General features: G+C 43.5%; 1 protein-coding gene and 1 pseudogene across 1 annotated transcript in view; both read left to right on the top strand.

The window, feature by feature from the left end:
• The window catches only part of TNFRSF17 (TNF receptor superfamily member 17), a 138,091-nt gene that overhangs the window by 96,928 nt on the left and 17,137 nt on the right, over window positions 1-24,026 (top strand). The gene's annotated exons all lie outside the window — the stretch shown is intronic.
• On the top strand, window positions 1,956-2,795 carry LOC102402237 (annotated as a pseudogene).

Below are 24,026 nucleotides of genomic sequence, written 5' to 3'. Positions count from 1 at the left end.
CTGGCATATTGAGTGCAGCACTTTCACAGCATCGTCTTTCAGGATTTGGAATAGCTCAACTGGAATTCCATCACCTCCACTAGCTTTGTTCGTAGTGATGCTTTCTAAGGCCCACTTGACTTCACATTCCAGGATGTCTGGCTCTAGGTCAGTGAGCACACCATCATGATTATCTGGGTCGTGAAGATCTTTTTTGTACAGTTCTTCTGTGTATTCTTGCCATCTCTTCTTCACATCTTCTGCTTCTGTTAGGTCCATACCATTTCTGTCCTCTATCGAGCTCATCTTTGCATGAAATGTTCCTTTGGTATCTCTGATTTTCTTGAAGAGATCCCTAGTCTTTCCCATTCTGTTGTTTTCCTCTATTTCTTTGCATTGATCACTGAAGAAGGCTTTCTTATCTCTTCTTGCTATTCTTTGGAACTCTGCATTCAGATGTTTATATCTTTCCTTTTCTCCTTTGCTTTTTGCTTCTCTTCTTTTCACAGCTATTTGTAAGGCCTCCCCAGACAGCCATTTTGCTTTTTTGCATTTCTTTTCTATGGGAATGGTCTTGATCCCTGTCTCCTGTACAATGTCATGAACCTCATTCCATAGTTCATCAGGCAGTCTATCTATCAGATCTAGGCCCTTAAATCTATTTCTCACTTTCACTGTATAATCATAAGGGATTTGATTTAGGTCATACCTGAATGGTCTAGTGGTTTACCCTACTTTTTCAATTTAAGTCTGAATTTGGCAATAAGGAGTTCATGGTCTGAGCCACAGTCAGCTCCTGGTCTTGTTTTTGCTGACTGTACAGAGCTTCTCCATCTTTGGCTGCAAAGAATATAATCAGTCTGATTTCGGTGTTGACCATCTGGTGATGTCCATGTATAGAGTCTTCTCTTGTGTTGTTGGAAGAGGGTGTTTGCTATGACCAGTGCCTTTTCTTGGCAAAACTCTATTAGTCTTTGCCCTGCTTCATTCCGTATTCCAAGGCCAAATTTGCCTGTTACTCCAGGTGTTTCTTGACTTCCTACTTTTGCATTCCAGTCCCCTATAATGAAAAGAACATCTTTTTTGGGTGTTAGTTCTAAAAGGTCTTGTAGGTCTTCATAGAACCGTTCAACTTCAGCTTCTTCAAGGTAAGGAGCAGCGGCTGCACTTTGCTGGAGCAGCCGTGAAGAGATACCCCACGCCCAAGGTAAGAGAAACCCAAGTAAGATGGTAGGTGTTGCAAGAGGGCATCAGAGGGCAAACACACTGAAATCATACTCACAGAAAACTAGTTAATCTAATCACACTAGGAGCACAGCCTTGTCTAACTCAGTGAAACTAAGCCATGCCCGTGGGGCAACCCAAGACGGGTGGGTCATGGTGGAGAGATCTGACAGAATGTGGTCCACTGGAGAAGGGAATGGCAAGGCACTTCAGTATTCTTGCCTTGAGAACCCCATGAACAGTATGAAAAGGCAAAAGGATAGGATACTGAAAGAGAAACTCCCCAGGTCAGTAGGTGCCCAATATGCTACTGGAGATCAGTGGAAAAATAACGCCAGAAAGAGTGAAGGGATGGAGCCAAAGCAAAAAGAATACCCAGCTGTGGATGTGACTGGTGATAGAAGCAAGGTCCGATGCTGTAAAGAGCAATATTGCATAGGAACCTGGAATGTCAGGTCCATGAATCAAGGCAAATTGGAAGTGGTCAAATGAGAGATGGCAAGACTGAATGTCGACATTCTAGGAATCAGCGAGCTGAAATGGACTGGAATGGGTGAATTTAACTCAGATGACCATTATATCTACTACTGTGGGCAGGAATCCCTCAGAAGAAATGGAGTGGCCATCATGGTCAACAAAAGAGTCCGAAATGCAGTACTTGGATGCAATCTCAAAAACGACAGAATGATCTCTGTTCATTTCCAAGGCAAACCATTCAATATCCCAGTAATCCAAGTCTATGCCCCAACCAGTAACTAACTGAAGGCCCCGCCTCAAATGTTAGTCTCCAGAAAGGTTTTTGGTTCCTGCTATTCAAGTGCAATTGTCATTAAGCAAATACTGTCAGAAAAGAATCAGTCTTTTGGCTCTCTGAGCAGCACCATGGCAGTCGACAAGAACAAGAGCCTCATGAAAGGTGGTAAAAAGGGAGCCCCAGATGAAAGCGGTCGACCCATTTTTTAAGAAAGATTGGTATGATGTGAAAGCACCAGCTGCATTCAGTGTAAGAAATATTGGAAAAACATTTGTCATGAGACCTCAAGGAACCAAAATCATATCTGATGGCCTCAAGGGTTGTGTTTTGGAAGTGACCCTTGTTGGTCTGTAGGATGATAAAGTTGCATTGAGAAAATTCAAACTCATTACTGAGGATGTTCAGCGCAAAAACTGCCTAATTTCCATGGCCTGGATCTCATCATTGACAAAATATGCTCCATGGTTAAAAAAATGGCAGACCATGATTGAAGCTCATGTTGATGTCAAGATTATCGATGGTTATTTGCTTCATCTGTTCTGTGTGGGTTTTACTAAAAAATGCAACAATCAGATTTGGAAGGCTCCTATGCCCAGCACCAAAAGGTCCACAAGACCTGCAAGAGGTGGATGGAAATCATGGCCTGAGAGGTGCAGATAAATGACTTGAAAAAGGTGGTCAATAAATTGATTCCAGGGCTTCCTTTTTGGTGCAGTGGCCAAGAATCTGCCTGCCAATGCAGGGGCACCAGTTCAATCCCTGGTCAAGGAAGATCCCACATGTCACAGGGCAATTAAGCTCATGTCCCACAACTACTGAGCCTGCACTCTGGAGTCCCATAAGCCGCAACTGCTGAGCCCATGTGCTGCAGCTCCGGAAGCCCGTGCGCCTAGAGCCTGTGCTCCGCAACGAGAAGCCTCCACAATGAGAAACTCCACATGCTGCAATGAAGAGTAGCCCCCGCTCGCCACAACTAGAGAAAGCCTGAGTGTGGCAATGAAGACCCAGCACAGCCAAAACTACCATGCATAAATAAATAATTTAAAAAATACATTGATTCCAGACAGCATTGGAAAAAACATAGAAAATTCTTGCCAGCCTTTCCACTCCATGATGTATCTGTTAGAAAAGTAAAAATGCTGAAGAAGCCCAAATTTGAATTAGAAAAACTCATTGAGCTACCCGGTGAAGGCAGCAGTTCTGGATAAGCTACCGGGCATGAGACAGGTAGTAAAGCTGAACAAACTGCTGGACATGAGCCACCTCTCCAGTAATTTTTTTTTTTTTTTTTAATTCAGACTTTTCATGGTGACAAATAAAAGGTCTTATTTGTGACATTTTTTGCGGTCATTCTTTTTAGATAATCTGACAGCTTCTTGAATTATGTGTTCTGATTTGATAGTAATGTGAATTTTACTGGAAAAATAAAGAAAGGAATCAGAGAAGTACTTATTCATGAAATCATCACCAGCTTATTTGGACAGAGAAAAACTATAGCATCCCATGGCCAAGGATGTGTTCATTTCACTTTGGGCAGGTTTTTGAATCGGAGGATCTTTTCGTACAATCCTGGCAAGCTCTCCCTGTTTAGCATGGCTTCTTCGAGAACCTCACAGAGCTAACTGGAAAAGGATGAAAGACAAGGATCCAGGGAGGCTCCCTTTTCCCAGAACCACTATTTAGGATTCCTGTGTAGTTCCCCATAGTGACATTAGGTGTCACCTTTGAGTCGTCTGAGCCCAGTCTCTGAGCAACTGACAAAATGCCTCATTTCCCAAGAGTTTCTGGCTCTCTAAAATCCAGTTTGGAGGCATTCATTACCAGCACCCCGGCCCCAGAGCAGTTTGGATAATCTGGTTCTCATTTACAGAACCAAGCTTGCCCCTAAGAAGAGGCTCCCAGCAGCTGGATAAGCTAAAAGGGGCTCTGTGCCTGTGACTTTACAACTGATTTCTCTGTTGTTGAAAGGGGGAGGTGATGGATGAGGTTTCCCTGATAGCTCAGCAGATAAAGAATCTGCTTGTAATGCAGGAGACATAAGAGATGTGGGTTCGATCCCTGGGTCGGGAAGATCCCCTGGAGGAAGGCATGGCAACCCACCTCAGTATTCTTGCCTGGAGAATCCCATGGACAGAGAAGCCTGGCGAGCTACAGTCTATGGGGTCACAAAGACAGAAGTGACCAGGCACATATGCACTATATATGGATAACAGACAGTTTATGCAAAGGCCCTACCAGCTCAGAGTCCTATTCTCCCAGAGTTCTCTGCTCTGCCCTGTCTGATCATCTCACACCTGTGTCTATACTAGGCTGTGAGCAACTGTGGGCAATGGGGGAGTGGGGAACTCTTTCCTTTCCTCCCTTCTTCCCTCCCTTCCTTCTTCCCTCCTTTCTTTTCTTCTTTTCTTCCCTTCCATCTTTCCTCCCTCTCTCTCTTGATTCCTTCCATTCCGTGCATATTAAGTGCCAGACACTGGAGCTGAAACAGAGAACAAAACAGCCAGTCTCTATTCCTTCATGGAATTGACATTCTGATTCCTCATTTGTCTGCAAGTTCTCAGCACTTAGCACGTGGTAGGCACTTAACTGCTTTCATGGCTTGGTGTATACTCTTCCAGTTTTTTCCTATGTGTATACTAACACGATACATAATATTTAAATTTTAGATGGAAATGAGATCATGCATTAATACTATATATATACATATAGTATATGTATATATACTATGATCTACATGATCTACATATACATAGTATATGTATATATACTATATGTATTTATATATTCTGTAACTCACCACCCCCCACCCCAGCTTAATAGTGTCTCGTGGCCATCTTTCCAGGTTAGAATATAAAAATCGACTTCAGGGTTTGCATGTCCCCAAGATACTCTTTTGGAGAAGGAAATGGCAACCCACTCCAGTATTCTTGCCTGGAGAATCGCAGGGACGGGAGCCTGATGGGCTGCCGTCTATGGGGTCGCACAGAATCGGACATGACTGATGTGACTTAGCAGCAGCAACAGCAAGATGCTATTTGGGCTTCCCAGGTGGTGCTAGTGGAGATGCTAGTGAAGATCCCCTGGAGAAGGGCATGGTAACCCACTCCAATATTCTTGCCTAGAGAAATCCCATGGACAGAGGGGCCTGGTATGCTACAGTTCATAGGGTCATACACAGTCGGACACGTCTTAAGGGACTTAGCAAACAAGATGCTATTTGGAGCCGCTCCACCCCTTGGAGTTTAGAAAAGACTGGCTTCAACCCAAATTCATTCCCTGTGGAATCTCAGGGTCCAGTTAGGATTGTGAATGGGCCAGGTGTTCATGTTCTCATGGTCCCTTTTGGTCCCTGTTTATGCCTCTTCTGTTAATTTCATTCAATATATTTGATTAATCTCCTACTATTAGACATTGAGGTTGTTTCCAGTCTTTTCCTATCGCAAACAGTGCTGTAGTGAAAAAGCTTGTTCATCCTTTGTTTTATGTGTGTTGAATAAATTGCTGTAACTGGCGTTGCTGGGTCAATCTATATTGCTATAGATACAGGTATTATAATATCTATGAATACTGTTCAATTCCCTTCACAGAAGCTGTACTACTTTTCATTCCCAATAGGATATGTCACAAATTGTGATCTTTGCTTAACTGTGCAAATATATATACATACACACACACCTTTTCATATTCTTTTCCTTTTTGGTTTTTTTTTTTTGGAACTGTTGATCTGCAGGAGCTTTTCACGTGTCAGAGAAACTATCCTTTTGTAACTTAAAGTACAGATATTTTTTCTTAGTTAATTATTTATTTTCTTATCATCCTTTTTAAAGAAACAGCTGCTTAGTATCCCATAAATAATTTTAAGCAGTCTCTTTTTGCTAGACATCTTGGTTGGCTGTTATAAATGACACAGATCTTTCTACTAATCTGCAGTGCATCTCTTTATGCTAAATTCCTAAAAGTGGAACTGCTTGGTGAAAGAAAGTGCTGTGCTGTGCTTAGTCGCTCAGTCATGTCCAATTCTTTGTGACTGCATGGACTGTAGTCCGCCAGGCTCCTCTGTCCACGGGGATTCTCCAGGCGTGAATACTGTGTGGGTAGCCTATTCCCTTTGCCAGGGGATCTTCCTGACCCAGGAATTGAACCGAGATTTCCTGCATTACAGGCAGATTCTTAGCCAGCTGAGCTACCAGGGAAGCCCTGATGAAAGAATATGGACCATAAAAAGCCTTTTGATACATATTGGGCCTTGGATATTATATTTTTAAAATCTTGTATTTATTTATTTAACTTTTTTTTTTTTGGTTGCACTGGGTCTTAGGTGCAGTATGCAGGGCCTTTAGTTTTAGTTGTGGCCTGTGGGATCTAGTTTCCTGACCAGGGATTGAACCTAAGCCCCTTGCATTGGGAGCACTCAGACTTAGTCACTGGACCACCAGGGAAGCCCTTCTTTTTATTATTTAAAAACAACAATTATTTAGTAGTTAAAAAAAAAATGCCCCATGTCCCAGTGGCCCATCCACTCAGAGAGGTGAGTCTAATCTATTCTCCCACCCTTTTTCACTTGCTCTGTATTATTTTGAAGGAAATCATTTCATCTATAAAGATCAAAGGATATAGAGAGATGCTATCTTTGGATGAGAAATTCACCATCTCTCCCCCCAGTTCTTCTAGGTAGTGGCAATGGAAAGCTACCACGATGCTGTTTAGAGTCTTCCTCCTGGAGCCTGCTGGGGGGTGAACATTGAATCCCACTGGCATGCCCCTTCTCTGGAGCTCTGCTCTTGTTTTGCAGACAGGACAAAATGTTCACCCACATAGATGACTCAGCTAGCCCCAAGCCTCTTTGGTTCACTGCAGAATCCCCACAGACCCAAAAGCTTTGCTTCAACTGTACGTTTTCACTTATTTTGTATTCATTCCAGAGGCAGGCAGGAAATTGCCATTGGTCCATGAGTCATGCAGGAATCTTTCCTCTGCCCTTTCGCATTTGGATGTGGCTTCCTTGAAAAATACCCAGGTGGACGGGCACTTCTCCCATGCAGTCTTGACTTTGTGGGCACTGACTCTGGCTGGTGGAGGGCTCTGTCTGTTCCATGGCTGAGCCCCGGAGCCTTGGGGCGTTGCCCAGAGCCTACCCAGGACCCTCCAGGCCATATTCTGAAAACTCCTCCTGCTTCTGACAGGCCTCCAGTCTCCTTCCTTAGCTGGCTTCACCCTGGGGGTACTGGGCATTGAGGGGGTTGGGGTGGACACTGTCAGCCAGGCCCGCTTCCTCATTTACACAGCACCAGTTATTGCCAAGACAGCTGCTAGCTCTCAGAATTTGGGAAGCAGAGAATCAATAGGGGTGCAGCAGTATCCATAGCAGCTGCTGGCTGCCTGGCTGTCTCCGCACGAATGACCTGACCCAGTGCTGGCACCGTGGTGGCGGGGCCTTCCCACCTAGCTCACTAAAGCCTCCAGTGCCCTGCAGACAGGCATTTCATTATTCTGATTTTACCCAAGAAGCTCTGAGAGACCAGGGGACTCAATGAAATTTATATAGCTTGAGCAGGTCCTGGTACTGGAGTTTTGAATCCAGGTCCTTAAGCTGGAATTTTGACCCTAAGGTCCTCAACCTTTTGATTCATTTTTAAAATTCATTTTATTTTTGTTTATTTGGCTGCGTCAGGTCTTAGTTGTGGCACTTTGGGGTGCTTAGCTGTGGCTGAAGGGCTTGGTTTCCCCCAGCATGTCGGGTTTTAGTTCCTCGACCAGGGATCAAACCCACGTCCCCTGCACTGGAAGGCAGATTCTGAACCACTGGACCACCAGGGAAGTCCTTTGATTCATTTTTTAAAAACAAAGCAGGTAGAGGTCCTAGCAGAGAGGCTGTCCAATCAAATCCCACTCTGAGGCCCAACCTGGAGAAACTAAGGGCAGTAAGGTCAGGTTGGGGGTGGCATGAACAGTGGCTAATGACACTTTTCTGGGTATAAGTGATTGCCAGATGAGGCTTCCAGAGGGAAAGTGTGCTTATAAGTAATGGCTTCTGACCTCTTTGGGCTACTATCTGTGTTACTGAGTGCAAGCTCCTATTGCTTGCCACGTGACAGGACAGTAAATTGAGAGATGAGTTGTTGGGGCAAGGAATAGCAGCTTATTCAGAAAGCCAGAAAACTGAAGGATGGTTGACTAGTGTCACAGAGAGTTGGACATGCCTTAACGACTGAACAAGTGTCCCAAAGAACCATCTTTCCTGAGTTAGAATTCAGGCTTCTTTTATACAAAGTGGAGGAGGTAAAGTCCTGATTCTGGTCAGATTCTGAAAGAGATGTCTTAATTTCTTCCTCCTTATAGTCATTCACATGTGGGTCTGGTCAGGAGGTTTTCTATAAGGCAACAAAGGTATTTTAGCTTAACATTCATTACATGGGAGCCAGGGTTCTCAGAGGTGGGCCATTATGTATGATTTAATCTTATGGGCAATATCCCTTTTGTGATTCACTTGCGGACGACAGAGGATGAGATGGCTGGATGGCATCACCAACTCAATGGACATGGGTTTGAGTAAACTCTGGGAGTTGGTGATGGACAGGGTGGCCTGGCATGCTGCAGTCCATGGGGTCACAAAGAGTCAGACACGACTGAGCAACTGAACTGAACTGACTGAACTGCAGCAAAAGCAATGGAAGACAAAGCGTAAAGTAAAAGAAACATCCAATACGGAGTCAGAATTATAGCTAGAGACGAGAGGGGGACCTCTCAGTTCAGCAATGGGCCACGTGGGGGCTTTGGAATGTTCTCCTGTCACTCTGAATAGACAGATCTGTACATCCATGCAGAGTGGAGTACTTTGCCTAAGTTGGGATGCTGGGGCTGTGGTCTTCTCTGCCCACCTCATCAAGACTCTGAGCCACCAGGGGAACTATGGAACGTCAACATGGTAGAAATTTTCCCTTCTTATAAGGAGAGGGAAATTTGCACATGGACAGACACCTGGGAGAATACATCTGAGGCATCTGATAGAGGCAAACATTGGAGCCAAGGAATGCCAAGGATTGCTGGCAGTGTCCAGAAGCTGGAAGGAGTGAGGAAGGTTCTAGAGCCTCCAGAAGAACCAAGCCTACCAACACCTTGATTTCAGACTGCTGGCCTCCGGAACCAGGAGATAATATATGTCTGTTGTTTCAAGCCACCCAGTTGTGAAAGTTGTTACCTAGGAAACAAACACAGTTGGTTAATTATTTTGTTTGCTTACTTGCTTATGGCTTTTCTTCCAATTGACAAGACTCTTATTTGTTTATTCTCTCTTGTATCCCTAGTGCCTAGCTGCGGGTTGAACACAGAAAGAACTCACCACGTATTTTTAGATGAATCAAATCTCTCACGTATTCAGCCATAACATCTTATCAACTGTAGCTTGTCTTGTGTTCATTGCCTTGTATCGTGTTCTTCACTCTCACTTTAGGTCGTCATCTCCCTCTGAGTTTTTTTTTTGGGCAGCTGGGTGTATTTTCCTTGCTGTGCCCGGGCTTTCTCTAGCTGTAGCAAGTGGGCTTCTCACTGCAGTTGCTTCCCTTTTTGGGGAGCACAAGCTCCAGGGAGCTCAGGCTTCAGTAGTTTCAGCTCTCGGGCTTAGCAGTTGTGGCTCCAGGGCATGTGGGATCCTCCCTGAAGAGGGATTGACCCCTTGTCTCTTAGCTATTGCACCATCAGAGAAACCCTCTCCCTCTGAATTTTTGCAGGAGCCTTCCATCTTGTCACCTTGCAGTTTAACTTTTTCTCTTCTTTTTAACACAAATCTGATCTTCTCACTTCCCCATTGTAAACCCTTTATTCTTTCCCCACTGTCTATATTAGCTGTTGGACGTTGGGTGTGTGGGTATGTATGAGGATGTGTGTGTTCAGTTGTGTCCAACTCTTTGTGACCCCATGGACTGTAGCCCACCAGGTTCTTCTGTCCATGGAATTTTCCAGGCAAAAATACTGGAGTGGGTTGCCATGTCCTGCTCCAGTGGATCTTCCTGACCCAGGGATTGAATCTGCATCTCTTGCATTGGACCTGGGGTATGCGCCATAAACTCTCAGCTTCAGTTTCCTCATCTGTGGAATGGGAGTAATAATTGCACCTACCTCCCACCAACTTGATGTGAAGATTAGCTGAGAATCAGTTGATTCTCACAGAGCACAATGCCCAGCACATCACAGGGGCCCTGTGAATACTGACTTTCACCATTAGGTCAGCATTTGTGTGGGACTGAGGCTAGAGACCTGAGGCTATATAAAATGAGTCCTTTGTTAAGATGGAGAAAAACATTTTAAAAATCATGCATTCAAAATTGGCTTGCCCAACAAAGTGATTAAAAAGCAGAGTTTGGCCTTTTGGCCTGTTAAAGTTTGGAGAAGACATCTATTTTGAAAGCATGAGTTTGCATATCATTAAACACACAATGAAAACACATTAAGTGAAAAACTTAAAGTAGGCTCATATTTATATTAAAATTATATCATTTGTATCATAGACATAATCTTAAATGTGGGAATAAAGGAACTGATTTTAATCATGGCTCAGAATTGATGCTCTCTATTTCTAAAACCTCTTAATCAGGAAATTTCCCAAGAGAAATCATTTAAAATACAGGGTAACACATGTGAGAGCAATTCCAAAATTTAATGTGTGCAAATTATTCATATATTCATAATTTTATTATAGCATATTGGATTTGGGGAATCAAGCCCAGGTGAAGAGAAGCTTAAAAAAGGCCCATAAGTGAAATGAATTTAAATATTGCATCTACCTTCCTGTCGACCCAGAGCGTTCACTAAAGCACTAGCAATTTTAATAAGATTGGAAGTTCTTGTTGATTTGAAAGGCTAAATTGGTGAGAACCTCTCTTTTTTTAAAAAAGCTTTCTTTCAAAAAGTCAGACTTTCTGTAGAATTGAACAGTTCTGTAATGTGGTCAGATGCTCTTCTCAGGCTGCTTTGTTTGATTTGGCAAGTTTTAAAAATAGTGCCAGCAGGGAAGATAGTAAATGATTGAAAACAGAAATATGAATATGGCTTGCTAGTATTATTATTTACTACTTATTAAAATTAGAAATTCTCTTAAAAGTTAATAGGCGAGAGACTTCCCTGGTGGTCCAGTGGTAAAGACTTTACCTTCCATTGCAGGAGGTGTAGGTTTCGATTTCGGGTCCGGGAGTTAAGATCCCACATACCTCGTGGCCCCCCAAATCCAAACATAAAACAGAAGTAATATTGTACCAAATTCAATAAAGACTTTATAAAATGGTCCACATCAAAAGAAAAAAAATCTTAAAAAGTTAGTAGGCGAGACAGAGAGGCTTTTGGGCAAAGTATAGTAGACTGGGAGGGCACCCTCATGTGTGTGTGTGTGTGTGTGTGGTGTGTTTAATGACCTTTCTGCCTTGTGATGCATCTATTTCTGGACCCATCTCAGTCATTGCGGATCCTTGGTTTCCTAGAATCACTGAGAGGAGGTAAAGACTGTTTGACGAGAAGACCGGAGATTCTACTGTCTCCTGGGAGCGTACCAGGCCATGGAAAATTGAACCATGACTTGGGCCTGTGCCCAGTAGGAAAGGAGAACTCTCTCCACTGTCTTATTTTATTCAGTTCAGTTCAGTTCAGTTGCTCAGTCATGTCCGACTCTTTGCAACCCTTTGCAGTCTTTGGACTGCAGCACGCCAGGCTTCCCTGTTCATCACCAACTCCCAGAGCCTGCTCAAACTCATGTTCGTTGCCTCGGTGATGCCATCCAACCATCTCATACTCTGTCGTCCCCTTCTCCTCCCGCCTTCAAACTTTCCCAGCGTCAGGGTCTTTTCCAGTGAGTTGGTTCTTCACATCAGGTGGCCAAAGGATTGGAGTTTCAGCTTCAGCATCAGTCTTTCCAATGAACATTCAGGACTGATTTCTTTTAGGATTGACTGGTTAGATCTCCTTGCAGTCCAAGGGACTCTCAAAAGTCTTCTCCAACACCACAGTTCAAAAGCATCAATTCTTTGGTACTCAGCTTTCTTTATAGTCCAACTCTCACATCCATACGTGACTACTAGAAAAACCATAGCTTTGACTAAATGGGCCTTTGTCTTATTTTGTTAAAAAGTTAAATCTCCTAAAATGGTCTTTGCTTACACACACATACTTTCATGTTGTAGACAATGAAAACAGTACAGACAGGAACTTTCGTGGTGGTCCAGTGGGTAAGGCCCCATGCTCCCAATGCAGGGGGCCCAGGTTCAAGCCCTGGTCAGGAAACTAGATCCCACATCCCGCAGTTAAAAGAGCCCACATACTGCAACTAAACATCCTGTATGCCAAAACGAAGCTTGATGATCACACGTGCTGTAAGCAAGACCCAGAGCAGCCAAATAAAGAAGGAAAGAAAGAAAATAGTACGGATGAAATGATAGTGTCGCTTGACCCTCTTACTCTCCCCTCCCCCCTCCACTTGTGACCCTAGTTCCTCATTCCAAGTTCAATAGCCATCGTTGTTACCATTTCCATGCATCTCCTTCCAGATATTTTCTGTGCATTTGTAAACACATATGCATGGAGAAACCGAGTTTGTACATGGCTTCTAATTCACATTAAAAAAAAATTCTAAGCTATACATGCTCCTAGTTGAAGGCTCCAATCATTAAACAAGTTCTGCAGGAGAACAGCAGGCCCAGCCAGCCCTGTTTCTAGCTCTCTGTTCACGGTGCCCTAAAGTGAACACGTCCAACTTGTTCCTGATCCCTCTCTAACTCTCAATAATGTGCTTAGATGTCTACTTCAGATGTTTTCAGCTTCAGACATTGTCTTTTGACTTCCCAGGGTGGAAGAGGCTTTAGACTTCAGTTTTAGGCTATCGCCAGCAATCGCTCAACCCCCTTCTGTGCTCCTCTCATCATGGTACCAAAATCTTGGTTAGATCAATATTTGCATTATTATAAACATGGATGTGCCTTTCACAGCTGAGCCATGTTGAATACCATGGAGTTCAGGGGTCTGTTTTTTCTTTGTTTTCTTGACATTAGTAATGGCTAAGTTTCCCCATGTGTGTCACGTTCTATATTCTCGCCACTAATTAAGCTGTAAGCTCTCTCTCCAGATCGTCCCCACTGCTATATGCATTAGGTTTTCCATCAGCCTTACCCTGGAGTGACTCTCCAGGAGCCTTTTGACCTGGTCCGTTTGGGACTATCTTCTCTCTAAGCTCCATGTACAGATGTTACCCTGGGAACTTTCTTTCCATCACCGTGGGATTGCTTCTCCTTTCTTTTAAGCTGGGTTTCCTCTTGCCTGGGTATCTTCCTCTTTCTTGGTGTGTTTATTTATTACCCTCTCCAGTAGATTTCTGAGGAAAGATACATGGGTATTATGTGTAGTTTTTCTGTGAGAGATCTTATTAGACTGTTGTTCTATATTATTCCTTTTTCCCACTTAGCCTTGTGTTTTGACAGTATCTCCCCATTGGTGTGAATAATTTCCCTCTTATTTTAATGGCTGAGTAGATCATAGAAACCCTCTTAACTGAAACAATTGGCGTTCTCTGTTGGATACTTGGCTTCCCATGTGGCGTTAATGGTAAAGTTCCGCCTGCCAACACAGGAGACTCCAGTTCAAACCCCGAGTGGGAAATTCCATAGACAGAGGAGCCTGGCAGGTTAAAGTCTATGGGTCTGCAAAGAGTTGGACATGACTGAGCACGCACGATACTTCATTGAAAATCAGAACCATAAGAAAGACATACAGTGGCAAAGAGTGGCTCAAAGCTCACCAATTCTATTCTATTCTTTTCCGCCCAAGAAGACGCCCCTGCAGTTAGGGTGGGGGCCATGTACCAGGGATTGACCAAAGATAAGTAAAATATTTAAATGTATGTATTAGGGTTCTCCAGAGGGACAGAACCAGTAGGGTATATATAGAGGGATTTATTATAAGGAATTGATCACAGAGGCTGAGAAGTCCCAAGATTTGTAGTCAGCCAGCTGGACACCCAGAAAGCCAATGGTTTGGTTCTAGTCCAAGTCTGAAGGCTGATATCCCAGCTCCAAGACAGTTGGGCACAGAGGGTGGATTTTTGAGCCTTATTGTTCTATTCAGGTCTTCAGTGAATTAGATGAGGCCCACCCACACTGGCAAGGGCCATCTGCTTTCCCTAGTCTACCAACTCAGATGCTCACCTCATTCAGAAACATCTTTATAGACAGAGGCAGAATAATATTTGACCAATATCTGTGCACCCTGTGGCCCAGTCAAGTTGACACAGACGATGTATCATCGCAATGTGATAGGTCACTTGCAGACCTTGCCCTAATGCCCCTTGTGGATTCCTCTATATAGTCTTTCTTTCCTTTCTGTGGTGCTTTTGGAGGCCACATACTAGAGGTGATGGAGTCAGAGGGAAGGTGCCTGGACCCCTGGTTCACCATCTGTCCATAATGATATTAACAAATGAATGAATGACTGACCGGGAAAGAAGGAAAAGCCGTTCCTTACCGAACAATGCCAACTCGCACATGTACAAGGAATGATGGAATTAGAAAGTCACCATCTGGCAGCCACCGCAGTGAGAAGTGTTTCAGGCAAAAATCTTCAATGGATGCTAAAATTAGTAGATGAAAGATTGACAAGAAACTGGATATTTGCATAGTTTCAAAATAAATCAGAGTACGATATTTATAAATCAGGACGGTTAAAAAGTAATAATTTAGAATGGAGAAACCTGGCTGAGACCATCTTAACCAGTAATCCAAATGGACATCACCAGCAGTGTGTCAAATATACATCCTGTGCCTTTGACACAAAGCACTGAGAGGGACCAATATCACATCTGTGGTGTTCTGACCACGTGTGCATCAGGGGGAAAAAATGCAATGAACTCCAATCAAGGGACATTCTAAAAAAAGAATAGGCCTGTGCTCTTTTAAAAATTATGTATTTGTTTATTGATGGCTGTGCTGGGTCTTCTTTGCCGGTTGGACTTTTCTCTGTGGTAGGCAGGGGCCACTCTCTAGTGGTAGTACACGGGCTTCTCACTGCAATGGCTTCTCTTGTTGCAGAGCACAGGCTCAGTAGTTGTGGAGCATGGACTTAGTTGCTCCCAGGCATGTGGGATCTTCCCAGCCCAGGGATCAAACCCATGTCTCTTGCATTGGCAAGTGAATTCTTTACCACTGAGCCACCAGGAAATCCCTGGGCCTGTGCACGTTTTTTTTTTTTTTTTCATTTATCTTTTGGCCATGCAGCTTGTCGGATCTTAGTTCCCCAACCAAGGATTGAACCCAGGCCCTCAGCAGTGAGAGGCTTCCCTGGTGGCTCAAATGGTAAAGAATCAGCCTTCAATGCAGGAGACTTGAGTTCGATCCCTGGGTCAGGAAGATTCCCTGGAGAAGGGAAAGGCTGCCCACTCCAGTATTCTTGCCTGGAAAATTCCATGGACAGAGGAGCCTGGCAGGTTGCAGTCCATGAGGTCGCAAGGAGTCGGACACGACTGAGTGACTAACACTCAGCAGTGAGAGGAAGGAATCCTAACCAAGGAGTTTCCAAGAATAAACTTTTAAAATTTATTTTTATTAGTTTTCTCTATTTTTTGTGCATATCGCCCTGCATATGGGATATTAGTTCCCTGACCATGGATTGAACCCGGGTCCCCTGCAGTGGAAGCGTGGTGTCTTAACCACTGGACCACTAGGGGTGTCCTAAGGGCCTGTGCTCTTTGAGAAATGCCCAAACAGTGAAAGGCAAAGACAGAGGAAGAGTTCCAGAGTCAAGGAGAATTGCTTTGTTCCTGGATTGGATTCTAGACCAGGGAAAAAAGCTGTTTTCTTTTGCTATTCATGGGAAATTGGTGAAATCTGAATAAGGTCTTAGATGATAGTATCCATGTTCATTATCATCAATATTAATTTCCTGGTTTTAACAATCGTACTGTACCTGTATGATAGAATGTCTTTGTTTTTAGGGAATACACACCGACATATTTAAGGGTGAAGAAATATCATGTCTGCAAGTTGATTCCTAAATCATTCATAAAAATGACAAAATTATGTATATATAAAGAGAGACCCTCATGCTGGGAAAGATTGAAGGCAAAAGGAGAAGAGGGCGACAGAGGAGATGGTTAGATAGCATCACTGACTCATTGGACATGAATTTGAGCAAACTCCCATAGATAGTGAAGGACAGGAAAGCCTGGTGTCCTGCAGTCCATGGGGTCTCAAAGAGTTGGGCACGACTTAGTGACTGAACAACGACAAAGAGAGAGCATACCTCTAAAGAGAGGTAGAATTACAGAGCAAGTGTAAATGCCAGCATTTCTGTAAGTATGAAATTTTGTCAAAACAAAGTTCAGGGAATTTCCTGGTGGTCCAGTAGCTAGGATTTGGCTCTTTCATTGCCAAGGACCTGGGTTCAATCCCTGGTCAGGGAACCAAGATCCTGCAAGCTGTACAGTGTAACCAAAACCAAAAATAAATAAATAAAACCAAAAACAAAATAAAAAAGTTAAAAACAAATTGGCATAATAGGGAAACCTCTGCCATCATAAATCTCAATGTTGATTTCACCACAATGAATTTTCTGAAAAGTAATTTTCAGGTAGGATGTACTTTTTGTTACACAGTGACAATTATCATTGTAATTTTCTTTATTCTATGAAGGGATCCATTAATTAAACATTAAATGTGTTTAATGTTTAATGTGACGTTAAATGTGTCAAAGAAAATATCTAGCAAGTTGCTTTTTAAAAACGTCTAATGCTTTTAGGTATTTTTGTGGATAGTTTGGATAGTATACTTATTTCTACTCAGCCTGAGAGGTTTGAGTTCATGGGGCTTACAAAATATCCCACAACGTTGACAGAAATTAAAAATGTATAAAAATAGAAAAACTCAAGAATGTATTTCTACCAAGAGACAATATTTACCTAAGTAAAAATTGACGTGCTTTGGGACTTCCTTGGTGATCCAGTGGTTAAGACTCTGTGCTCCCAATGCAGAGGGCCCGAGTTCAGTCCCTGGTCAGGGAGCGAGATCCCTCATGCTGCAACTAAGACCTGGTGCAGTTGAAAACAAGCAAACAAAAGATCATGCTTATTAAAAAAAATAGATGTGCTATTATCAAGTCTTTCCAAAGTGTTCAAATTAGTTTTCAAATACACGCTAACTCTTTTTATTTTTCACATTTTTACTGGTTTATGTGATATTTACATAAGAATGAGTACAGATGTAAATAGGTCTGGAAACCCAGACAACTGACTTTCGGAATAAACATGCAGTTCAACAAATGGGAACAAACGTTCACCTCTGTGTGGTAGTTCAGTGTCTCCTCCCACTCTTGCTGTGGGCCCCACATGGTTGATCTTACAGACTGGTGAGTATTGATTAGTCCAGCTGGTTGGGTAATTGGAGATCATTAAAGGAAATCAGAGATACCAAAGGAACATTTCATGCAAAGATGGGCTCGATAAAGAACAGAAATGGTATGGACCTAACAGAAGCAGAAGATATTAAGAAGAGATGGCAAGAATACACAGAAGAACTGTACAAAAAAGATCTTCACGACCCAGATAATCATGATGGTGTGCTCACTGACCTAGAGCCAGACATCCTGGAATGTGAAGTCAAGTGAGCCTTAGAAAGCATCACTACGAACAAAGCTAGTGGAGGTGATGGAATTCCAGTTGAGCTATTCCAAATCCTGAAAGATGATGCTGTGAAAGTGCTGCACTCAATATGCCAGCAAATTTGGAAAACTCAGCAGTGGCCACAGGACTGGAAAAGGTCAGTTTTCATTCCAATCCCAAAGAAAGGCAATGCCAAAGAATGCTCAAACTACCGCACAATTGCACTCATCTCACACGCTAGTAAAGTAATGCTCAAAATTCTCCAAGCCAGGCTTCAGCAACATGTGAACCGTGAACTTCCTGATGTTCAAGCTGGTTTTAGAAAAGGCAGAGGAACCAGAGATCAAATTGCCCACATCCGCTGGATCATGGAAAAAGCAAGAGAGTTCCAGAAAAACATCTATTTCTGCTTTATTGACTATGCCAAAGCCTTTGACTGTGTGGATCACAATAAACTGTGGAAAATTCTGAAAGAGATGGGAATACCAGACCACCTGATCTGCCTCTTGAGAAATCTGTATGCAGGTCAGGAAGCAACAGTTAGAACTGGACATGGAACAACAGACTGGTTCCAAATAGGAAAAGGAGTTCGTCAAGGCTATATATTGTCACCCTGCTTATTTAACTTATATGCAGAGTACATCATGAGAAACGCTGAACTGGAAGAAACACAAGCTGGAATCAAGATTGCGGGGAGAAATATCAATAACCTCAGATATGCAGATGACACCACCCTTATGGCAGAAAGTGAAGAGGAACTAAGAAGCCTCTTGATGAAAGTGAAAGTGGAGAGTGAAAAAGTTGGCTTAAAGCTCAACATTCAGAAAACGAAGATAATGGCATCTGGTCCCATCACTTCATGGGAAATAGATGGGGAAACAGTGTCAGACTTTATTTTTTTGGGCTCCAAAATCACTGCAGATGGTGACTGCAGCCATGAAATTAAACGACGCTTATTCCTTGGAAGGAAAGTTATAACCAACCTAGATAGCATATTCAAAAGCAGAGACATTACTTTGCCAACAAAGGTTCGTCTAGTCAAGGCTATGGTTTTTCCTGTGGTCATGTATGGCTGTGAGAGTTGGACTGTGAAGAAGGCTGAGCGCTGAAGAATTGATGCTGTTGAACTGTGGTGTTGGAGAAGACTCTTGAGAGTCCTTTGGACTGCAAGGAGATCCAACCAGTCCATTCTGAAGGAGATCAGCCCTGGGATTTCTTTGGAAGGAATGATGCTAAAGCTGAAACTCCAGTACTTTGGCCACCTCATGGGAAGAGTTGACTCATTGGAAAAGACTCTGATGCTGGGAGGGATTGGGGGCAGGAGGAGAAGGGGACGACAGAGGATGAGATGGCTGGATGGCACCACTGACTCCATGGACGTGAGTCTCAGTGAACTCCAGGAGTTCACACCAGGGAGGCCTGGTGTGCTGTGATTCGTGGGGTCACAAAGAGTCGGACACGACTGAGCGACTGATCTGATCTGATCTGAAAGGAAATTCGGTCTTCCCTGGTGGCTCAGTGGTAAAGAATCTGCCTGCTGATGCAGGAGACGCAGGTTCAATCCTTGGGCTAGGAAGATCCCCGGGAGAAGGAAATGGCAATGCACTCCAGTACTCTTGTCTGGGAAATCCCATGGACAGAGGAGCCTGGCGGGCCACAGTCCATGGGGTCTCAGAGTTGGACATGACTTAGAGACTAAACACCACCACCACTGCCACCGCCAAAGGAAATTCCCATTTTATTAACTGGTATGCGTTTACTGTATTTGGCTTCCCTGGTGACTCAGTGGTAAAGAGTTGCCTGCTGATGCAGGAGATGCGGATTTGATCCTTGGGTTAGGAAGATCTGCTGGAGATCTTATTTGGCTTAATCATTCCCCTAGTGATGGACATTTCAAGAAGATATTCTAAGCCCTGATAATACAGTGTGTTCTAGTTATGACCCATCTCTATGGCAAAACAGATAACAAGAGAGGAAAGGGAAGCCATCCCTGATACTGTCTTGTCTAGGGGTTTTCAATGTTTCACAGTTGGCAATGCCCCTCCTAAATTCAGCATGGTGTTTTAAAGAGCCTGATGAGGCTCTTTCCTGATGGTCCAGCTGTAAAGAATCCACCTTCCAGTGTAGGGGACGTTGGTTTGATCCCTGGTCAGGAAAACTAAGATCCCACATGCCTCAGGGCAACCAGAGAAAGCTTGCATGCCGAAACAAAGAGCCCAGATGCTGCAACGAAGACCCAGTGCAGTCTAAAATAAAATAAAATAAAAAAGAGCCTTGTTGCTAGCATTTTCACGTTGATGGGATTGAGTGTCTATTAGAGAAAGCCAGAAGTAGCTCATTGTATTGGTCAGGACTCTTTAAAATGCAAGACGGGACTTGCCTGGTGGTCCAGTGGTTAAGACTCTGTGCTTACAATGAAGGGGGCTCAGGTTCAATCCCGGTCAGGGAAATAACATCCCGCATTCCGTATGGCCAAAAAAATAAGTTAAAAATACATTAAAAAAATGTAAGAGACAGAAGAGAAACTCATGTGTGTTCAAAGGAAAGGAATTTATTGGCATATCTGAAAAATCCCTAACTTTTGGCACTGCCGCCTTCAGACATTCAAATAGGTAAACATTTCCATTAAATTTATCTCTTCCTCCCAAATATTGAGATTCATTAAAGGGAATGAATCATTTGTTGGCTGGAGAAGTGTATCGATTAGTCACACATGCCTGTACACTTTAGTCTACGATGTATGTATCTGTAACAGCATTTCCTGAAATGGGTTCCTTAGGACATCAATTCTGTTAATAGATGTTCTGTGAAAAGGGGTCCATGGTCAGATATGTTTGGGAAACCCTGAACTCTGTGCTATACGATAGAACCTCGCTGTTTACCCATCCTATGTAAAAGCTTACGTTCTGTATAAAAGCTTACATCTGCTAACTCCAACTTCTCATTCCGTCCCTCCTCCAATCCCTTCTTTGGCAACCACCTGTCAGTTCTCTGTTTCCATGATTCTGTTTCTGGTTCATTTTTGTCATATTTTGGATTCCACATATAAGTGATACCATATGGTATTTGTCTTTCTCTTTCTGATTTACTTCACTTAATATGATAATCTCTAGGTCCACTCATATTGTGGCACATTTCATTCTTTTTTATGGCTGAGTAGTATTCCATTGTATATATGTATCACACCTTCTTTGGCTTCCCAGGTGGCCCAGTGGTAAAGAATCCCCCTGCCAATGCTGGAGATGCAGGAGACATGGGTTTTATCTTTGGGTCAGGAATATCCCCTGGAGTAGGAAACTGCTACCGACTCCAGTATCCTTGCCTAGAGAATTCCATGGACAGAGGAAACTGGTGGGCTACGGTTCATGAGGTCACAAAGATTCGGAATGGCTGAGTGACTGAGCACTCACGCACACCACACCTTTATTTATCTATCCATGGCAACCCACTCCAGTACTCTTGCCTGGAGAATCCCATGGACGGAGGAGCCTGGTAGGCTGCAGTCCATAGGGTTGTGAAGAGTCAGACATGACTGAGAGACTTCACTTTCACTTTTCACTTTCATGCATTGGAGAAGGAAATGGCAACCCACTCCAGTGTTCTTGCCTGGAGAATCCCAGGGACGGGGGAGCCTGGTGGGCTGCCGTCTATGGGGTCGCACGGAGTCAGACACGACTGAAGCAACTTAGCAGCAGCAGCAGCAGCATAGACATTTAGGTTGTTTCCATGTCTTGGCTATTGTGAGTAATGCTGCTATGAACATGTATCTTTTTGAATTATAGTTTTGTCTGATATATTCCCAGGTTGGTGGATAATTTTTTGTTGAACTTGACATCCTAATGGGAGAGACAACTGTTAAATAATTATGCCATCTCTTTTGCTAAGCCATAGGCTATTTTTTAAGTTATTTATTTTTTAATTGAAGGATAATTGCTTTACAGAATTTTGTTGTTTTCTGTTAAACATCAATATGAATCAGCCATAGGTATAGATATGTCCCCTCCCTTGTGAACCTCCCTCCTAGCTCCCTCACTATCCCACCCCTCTAGGTTGATACAGAGCCCCCATTTGAGTTCCCTGAGACACACAGTAAATTCCCATTGGCTATCTATTTTATATACGGTGATGTAAGTGTCCATGTTACTCTCTCCATACATCTTACCCTCATTTCCCTTCTTCCCATGTCCATAGGTCTGTTCTCTATGTCTGTTTATCCATTGCTGCCTTGCAAACAAATTCATTAGTACCATCTTTCTAGATTCCATTTAATATATGATATTTATCTTTCTCTTTCTGACTTCACTCTGTATAATAGGCTCTAGGTTCATCCACCACATTAGAACTGATTCAAATGCGTTCCCTTTTAAGCCATAAGTTTTTAGTCACTCAGTTGTGTCCGACTCTTTGCGACCTCATGGACTGTAGCCTACCAGGCTCTTCTGTCCATGGATTTTCCAGTCAAGAGTACTGGAGTGGGCTGCCATTTCCTTCTCCAGAGGATCTTCCTGACCCAGGGATTGAACCCAGGTCTCCCACATTGTAGGCAGATGCTTTACCATCTGAGCCACCAGGGAAGTCATAAGGTATTTTAAGCAATAGGGTATTTATAAATAATATTCTTGGCATGTTAACTGATATTCTTAATCTTTTTGAGATACAATATGTCCAGATTATTAGACTCCATGAAATATTATTAAATATTTGTAGATGAACATTGATTGGTGACATGGAAAAAATCATGTAACAGTGTTCCTGATATTCACCTAAGTGATGTGGAAGTTGTATATTATGGAACTACTCAAACTTTTAAAATATTTATCAAACAACATGTATAATAAGCCCACTTGGAGACTGGTTCCTATGTTCTAGGCCCTGTAATAATTGTATTATATAGATTGTTTTGCAATATCCTTACAACAGCCCTCTGAGGTAGATGGCTCAGTGGTAAGGAATCTGCCTGCAATGCAGGAGATGGGAGTTCAATCCCCTGGAGAAGGGAATGGCTATCTACTGCAGTGTTCTTACCTGAAAAATCCCATGGACAGAGGAGCCTGGCAGGCTACAGTCCATGGGGTTGCAAAGAGTCGGACACGACTGGGTGATGGAACAGGCACACGTGCATGTATAAAGCAGATAACTGATGAGGACCTAGTGTACAGCACAGAGAACTCTCCTCAAGGCTCTGTGGTCACCTAACTGGGAAGGAAATCCAAGGAAGGGGGGTACATGTGTACGTGCGGCTGATTCAATTTGCGGTACAGCAGAAGCTAACACAACACTGTAAAGCAGCTCTACTCCAATTAAATAAAAAAATAAAAGAAAGGCCCATGGAAATCATAGAGGGCTGCTTCCCAAACACACCTGGAGACTGGCAGTCATGACAGTGGCCCTCAGAGGGGTGTGCCGCCGGGCTCCTGCCTTCCTGACCATCCCAGGTGCCACCGCCCATCACTGCTTCCCACCGAGACTCCCAGTCAGGCCCAAGCACAGTCACAGGACTAGTGCATTGAGCCCATTCCTGTGAGACCCAGGACTCCTCGATAGGAAGCTTGGGCTCAAGAACTGCTGCACCCCCTGCCCCAATCAGCCTGGCCTTGGCTGCAGCCCGAGACACTTGCTACCCAGTGTCTCTTCCTTGCCTTCTTCAGTGGCATCAGACCTGCATTATGGCCTGAAGTTTCTTCCCCCTTCTCTAGCTCCTTGTATGCTTCACAAGTGCGTGCATGCTAAGTCCCTTCAGTCGTGTCTGACTCCTTGCAACCCTATGGAGTGTAGCCCGCCAGGCTCCTCTGTCCACAGGATTCTCCAGGCAAGAATACTGGAGTAGGTTGCCATGCCCTCCTCCAGGGGATCTTCCTGACCCAGGAATCAAACCCTCATCTTTTATGTCTCCTGCACTGGCATTCTTTGCTACTAGCACCACTTGGGAAGCCCTATTCTTTACAAGTGCTTTGCTTCAAAACCTGTCGCAATCTAATTCCACTTTGGTGACTGCTTCCCAGAGGGCCTCCAACTCACAGTTGAGTTTCTTTCCACTGAACCCTCGGCCCTCACTCACCTCTTTTCAGGCTTTCTCTTAGCACCATGCTTTTCCCTTAATATCACTTTATCAGTTTTAAGTAGTTAAAAAATTTTTTTTTCTTTTTTCCTGTGTCCTCCACTAACCTGTAAACTCTGTTAGGGCAGGAACCACATCTAAAATGAACTCGCCGTTGTATCCTGGTGCCTGACATAGTGCCTAGGACGAAGTGGGCGCTCAGTCAGTATTTATAGAGTGGGAGGAATTTTCTCTGCTTCTCAAGTCATCTAATGACCCAGGCCCCACTGGGTCAGCATGCTCTGTATGTTGTGGGTGTTGGTATTTACAGTGGAGACAAAAAGTGTCATGGGGAGAAGTCATTGGTTTGAAAAACAAGAATTCAGACTTCCCTGCCATGATGAGTCTTA

Source organism: Bubalus bubalis, chromosome 24, assembly GCF_019923935.1.
Source record: "Bubalus bubalis isolate 160015118507 breed Murrah chromosome 24, NDDB_SH_1, whole genome shotgun sequence".
In the NCBI taxonomy this organism is placed as follows: domain Eukaryota; kingdom Metazoa; phylum Chordata; class Mammalia; order Artiodactyla; family Bovidae; genus Bubalus; species Bubalus bubalis.
Note: the sequence above shows the minus strand (reverse complement) of the source record. Positions and strands in the feature narration are given on the sequence as shown.